Source organism: Bidens hawaiensis, unplaced genomic scaffold (assembly GCF_021521415.1).
Source record: "Bidens hawaiensis isolate Kalapana, Puna unplaced genomic scaffold, B.hawaiensis_p1.1 tig00009196_1, whole genome shotgun sequence".
Taxonomy (NCBI): domain Eukaryota; kingdom Viridiplantae; phylum Streptophyta; class Magnoliopsida; order Asterales; family Asteraceae; genus Bidens; species Bidens hawaiensis.
In genome coordinates this window covers 13,917-20,112 of record NW_027491680.1, presented here as the reverse complement: position 1 = coordinate 20,112, position 6,196 = coordinate 13,917, and the positions used below count along the sequence as shown (strand labels likewise).

The 6,196-nt window shown below is 38.7% G+C and overlaps 1 pseudogene across 1 annotated transcript; it reads right to left on the bottom strand.

Moving 5' to 3' along the window:
- Positions 1 to 4,468: 4,468 nt before the first annotated feature.
- Positions 4,469 to 5,591, bottom strand: LOC143531624 (UDP-glycosyltransferase 76B1 pseudogene; annotated as a pseudogene). The gene is made up of 2 exons (XR_013135052.1): positions 5,060 to 5,591; positions 4,469 to 4,893 (listed from the first exon to the last, which is right to left on the bottom strand). The product of XR_013135052.1 is annotated as a UDP-glycosyltransferase 76B1 pseudogene (transcript).
- Positions 5,592 to 6,196: the final 605 nt, after the last annotated feature.

Below are 6,196 nucleotides of genomic sequence, written 5' to 3'. Positions count from 1 at the left end.
CCTGCGCAGGTAGTTACGAGTGTAGAGATAGAATCACACGAGCAATAAATCAACCACGTTATATTGATAACCGAACACGTGACTCACGGTCACTATTACAGAAAATAACACGTAACACCAATATGAAACACACTGAAACAAACCCTAAACGACCAACACTCAAACTGTTTCAGCGAAACAGTTTTATACACGACAACTTCGCCATTGGCGAAGTTGTCCATAACTTCGCTGATTCAACAAGTTCGCCATAGCGAACTTGTTGACAACTTCGCGTATTACAAAACAATCATAAACAAAACATAATTACATTACATACTCGATTACAAATGCTAGACTATGAACTACTGACACACATGTACCAACAACAGACACGGCAGCCTCGCCGGTTATCTAGCGGGAAACTTTTGTTTGCATTTTTTCGGCAGGAGACTTGATTTAATTTGTGAGTGTGGGTTTGAGAGAGAGAGAGAGGCAAAATTTAGATATTATTGGTTGCCTTTTGTTTGGATAAAGGCGGCGTGACTAGGGGGTTCTGACCAAGATTAGGTTGTTTGTTGGACTATTGAATTTTCTTTGGCCAGAAATATTGAGGTTTTTTTTTGGGGGTGTTTGCGTGAGAACAAAGTGGTACTACCACAAAAATTATTATTTGAGAGTTTCTTGTGTTTTCATATTAATTGGTGTCCTCACGTGAAAAAAAAAAGGAAAAGTCAATCACAAGCAACCAGCAAGCAAAGTTCGATTCAGTTTGCGGGCCGATCTCCTAGTTGCAAAGTATGAGCCAAGAACAATTATATCAAGATCCTATTTTCTTTGAAGAACAGTTTTAAGTCAGAAGACGCGTTAAAGAAACGGAGAACCAGTGCCAACCGCGTTTGTCAGGTTTTATCGTTTCGGTTAAAGTTTCTGTTTTCTAATTTACAGTTCGTTATTCCGCTGCACGTTTAAAATAGGTTGATTTTTTAACAGAGTTCAGTAGAACAGTCGTTAAGTCCAGGTTCGTGTTGCTGTGTATGTCTCTGTTTTTTATCCAGTTTTTCGTTTTAGTCATTGTTATGGCAGAAGACGGAAAGGTTTCGATACAGAAGTTTGACGGACAGAAGTTCGGTTGGTGGAAGATGCAGATTGAGGCACTACTTTGTCAGAAAGACTTGGATGTAGTGTTTGAGGATGAAAAACCAGAAAAGTTGTCAGAAGCAGATTGGAAGAAGTTAGACAAGAAAGCTAGGGCTTGTATTACTCTGTCGTTGTCGGAAGATGTGGCGTTTAACATCATGAAAGAAACCACAGCACGTGGTATGATGGAGGCGCTATCCAACATGTATGAAAAGCCTTCGGCAGCGAATAAAGTCTATCTTATCCGAGAGCTAGTGACAACAAGAATGAAAGAGGGTGGGTCAGTTACAACTCATATCAATAATCTTAATTCGATCTTGTCCCGCTTAGTGTCAGTTGACATTAAGTTTGATGATGAAGTTCAAGGCCTCTTGTTATTATCCTCTTTGCCCGACAGTTGGTCGCAAACAGTGACTGCAGTTTGTAGTTCGTCTACAAATATTACTTTCGATGGGATTCGAGATCTGATTCTGGGAGAAGATTCAAGACGCAGAAGTTCAGGTGAATCATCAGGCAATATGCTAGTCACAGAAGGTAGAGGTAGGGGAAGAGGAGTCAGTCTAAGACTCGTAAGGATATTGAATGTTGGGGTTGTAAAGAGAAAGGACACTTCAGGAATCAGTGTCCGAGTAGTAAGAAAGAGGTGAACGTTACAGAAGACGACACAGATGACAGGGTCAGTAGTGATGAGGCTTTGGTTTGTAGTGTTGAGAGTAGCGTTGATGCTTGGGTGATGGATTCTGGTGCATCGTTTCATGCCACTCACTGTAGTGAAACGATGAAGAATCTTAAATTTGGGGATTTTGGAAAGGTTCGACTAGCGAATGATGATATTTTAGAGGTTACGGGTATGGGAGACGTTGATTTGATAACTTCAGCCGGTACTTCTTGGACTTTGAAAGACGTGAGGGTTATTCCAAGTTTGAAGAAACGTTTGATTTCAGTTGGGCAGTTGGATGACCAAGGGCACGATGTTAAGTTCGGGAATGGGCAGTGGAAAGTAGTCAAAGGGAATCTCGTGGTTGCTCGTGGCAAGAAAATGGGTTCGTTGTATATGGTCGATATGTCACCGAAAGGAGTGGATCCAGTTTTGGTGAAAGACAAAGTCCGGTTCACAGAATCTCGTGGGCAGAAGAAGGTTCGTTTTGCAAGTAACAAACCCAGAGCCAAAGTGAAGATTCAGGATGAACGAGCTAGGAAGGTTAAATCAGTTGGGGGACATCGTGACAGTGGGAGCACAGGTCGTGTTTCAGTTACAGTTCCAGGTCGACAGTGGATTAAGAAAACCAGTATTCCAGCTGTAAAAGTCTCTCCAATGAATTACTTGCTGAATATGGAGAGTGTTTGTTCTCAGGTTATCTCAGGATCCGGTAGTTCGTTACAGTGGGAGCCGGTAGGGACAGAGAACGGGTCAGGGGCAGTTTCAGCCATGACTGACGTGTTGGAGCTCCGGGGAGCTTCAACGGGCCTTCAGGTTAATTGATGAGAAGGCGGTGGCAACTAGAAGAAGTTTAATGTTCAGATTACAGAAGTACAATCAGGAGTGCAGACGAGAGTACTCAAGGCCTCCGAGTGGGAGATTGTTGGGTTCGTAGGCCTTGTTGGCCCGGTTTATTATATGAAGTCAAAAGAGGAGACGGGTATGGGCGGTCGGGCCCAAGCCCGGCCCGGTTTAGATTTCTTGCATAATAATTTACTAACCCTAGTTCAGTCTCTATATAAACAACATTATGTACTTGTAATATTTGTCACTCAATAAAGATATACCTAGTTGCCACCCGTGGACGTAGGTCAGTTTAGACCGAACCACGTTAAATCCTCGTGTTCGTTTATTGCTTTCGTGTCGTGTTCGGTTTCGTGTGTGCGTTTAATCCTAACATAGTGCAGTTCAAAGCAGGTCGGGGTCAGGTTGTAGTGACCCAAAAATTCTATTTGAGCATTAATTTAAGTCATTTAGGCATTTTTATATGTTTAAGGTGATATATTGACCCGTTCATCCAACCTTTATCCTGTTAGTTAAGTCATTTGTTTTAACCCCGTTAGATATGCATTATAACAAAAAAGACCTATTTATTGGTATTTAGTATTCTATACTAATTGTGACATACGTTTATGGTTTAACTAAAAATGTAAAATTGAACGAGCCATATGCTAGGAAAATAATATTGATAAATTTTCTATTCATGCATATCTTTTAAGGTGGACATAATCGTGTTTTGGGCCCACTCAATCCGCACTTAATATACACATGTTTGAACCGAACTCATTTGACCTGTTACGATTTACACCAACCCACCTAACTTACATGTCTTGACCCCTCTAATAATGTGTAGGGCATGGTTGGTATAGATGACGTGGCTCGTGCTGTGGTGAGTGAACACGGAGAAGAGCTCAACCATTTAAACACGTTCATACAGGAACATACCCAGTGGACAGTGGTTATACAGAAAGAAGGGCATGTTTCGTTTTCAATAATTATGTAGCCATTTTAATTTTGTATAAATATATTCTCTGAACGATTTTCGTGTTTCTTTATCTATTATCAAGTATCGACAATGTTGTCACATGAGATTGAGGATCATAATGAAATTTTAGATGCTTGAAGCTTTTTATCATTTAAAAAAGATTATGAGTTTAGTGGTAGATGTTGGTGAGTTGTTTGCTATCTATATGGGTATTTGTGGGTTTATTAAAATGTTGAAGAGGTTTTATTTTATCCTTTGGATTCCTTTAAGAGTTTATTCTTTTAAAATGTTTATTTTGACAGTGTGCCTCATGTTCATGCAATGATTAATTTGATTATGACGTTCCGATTATGGTTTCAGCTGAATAATTAAATGGGTTTGATCCTAAATCATGCAGCAGTATTCATGTGTGATTTTGGTTGGTGGTCGACAAACTCCGGTATAGATGGGTTTGTCAATTGTGTGAGGAAATCTATGTCTAGCATACATTTCATATTTCAAGCGTCGAGCAATGAGGAATGACGTTTGGGTTCTGTGGACTGATATAAAATTAGGTCTCAAAATGAACCTGGGAAGGAAATCAGAAATGATCAACATCATCATTGCTATATGTTCCTTTTATTGAAGCCGGTCTTTTAAAATGAGCCATGTTTTTTTATATAGTGCAAAGAAAGATAGTTTCTTATTATTACATGAAATATTATTAGAAAGATAGTATTATGTAGTCGTCAAATTCCCGCGTTAAAGTTCCCGTCCACCGGACGGGTAAAATACTAGTTAACGTAAGAAGGAAGGTGGTTGAAGATCTCGATGGATTAATTACATCAATCGGTGACGGTTAGTTGGACACGTATATTGACTTTCTTGGATGAGTGTAAAAGAGTAAATTACATGATGCTCTTTAAAAAAGGTAAACCCATATTATCCAAACCATGAGCCACTTCTTGAAACTCTGACTCGGTTATGTATGCCACACTTCCAAAGCTAACATATACTACTGACTTGGAAGGTTGTTTGTCTAGCCATGAGAAAATAGTTCGGTCTTGCTCGATCAAGCTGCTCGTAGACGCTGAGAAATACTTGTGGAATGGACCTAAAGTGAAGCTTTGAACAGGAAAATCTTGGGAGAGTTTTTCTAGTTCGCATTCTTCGAGTTCTTTGAAGGTGTTCCATATGATCCCTGATGATGCCTTCATTTGGTTAAGCATGTTGTTTGTAAAGTCTCCCATACCTTGTGGGTTGTTTGTGATCTTTACAATGTCTTTAAATTTCAAAGTTGGATATTCTGGCACTGGTTCTTCATAATCTGAATCTGGATGCATTGACCAAACATTTAGTCTAGTATAAAAAAATATATATGTCATTAATCAAACTAGCTAATTTGAAGAGTTGATATATAAACTAAAATATATAATTGGGATGTAAATAGTACTATATTTATGGTGATAATTAGAATGACATGAAAGTATTTGACAAACCTTGTTTTGTAAGGTTAAAGTAAGCCTTTTTAGAGTGAAAGGGTAACACATTATAAGCAAGGACACAACCAAGACTACTTGTCCTAAGCGCTATCCGAGGTAGCTTCATGTCATCTGCCACCGCTTGCGCGAAGTAGAAAACAGCATCGGTAATTACACAAGCAACCCTTTCTTCACCTGATTCCGCCAACAACGTAGCAAGACAGTCCCTAAACGAATCTACACAACTTTCATTTAGGTACTTAAGAAAATAGTTAGCGTCTAGGTTACCAGGCAACTTGTTAGTGATCTCGGAAAACCGGTCCTTGATGGACTTGAAGATGAAGTGAGGGTAGTTGGAAGGGTTAGGAGAGTTGTATTCGGTGTGTATAATGGTTATTTTGAAACCGTGAGTATGAAGAATGTTTGCTAGCTGAAGCATGGGACTGATGTGACCCTGAAAAGGTAGCGGAAACAATATTATTCGCTGGCAACGGGTGATACCGTGGCTACCATTGGTCTCCATATTCAGTAAGGCTCAAAGTAGAGCCAAGCTAGAAGACTATTGAAGGACTGGTTTGAGTTCACATATTAATTTACGTTCATATTATGATAACATGTACCGGCCAGTCCGTGTATCCAAATTGAATTTTGGCGACTTTTCATCATTTTATTCGTTCTATTTTTGTTTTGTTTGACTTGTCAAAATAGGAATGCTGAGCATGACTAACTTGACCTGAAAGTGTGGTTCACTCAAATAAATTGAAACGTGACCTAAAAATATGTGGTTCAACGTGACTTGAAAATACAATATCTAGCTTTATATTCCTAAAATAATAATAACTGTTAATTTTGCACAACTACTTTCAAACTATATATAAATCGTCAATTAAAAAATCGGACCGTATATATTTCAATCGACCGATTATTTTTGGTTTGATCGAATTGAATTGCTCTGAATGGTTCGAACGGTTCAAATCTAGAAAATTAAGGTGCTAATTTCCTATGAAAATTTCCAATAATGTAAAAAATCATGTCGCAAATTCCTACACATTTTAAGCTAAAAATCCCTAATTTTTTTGTATATAAACTTGCGACAAAGGTATGTTTTTAAACATGTTTTTCGGTTTGAGCAGTTCAATATAAAGAATACCTTTT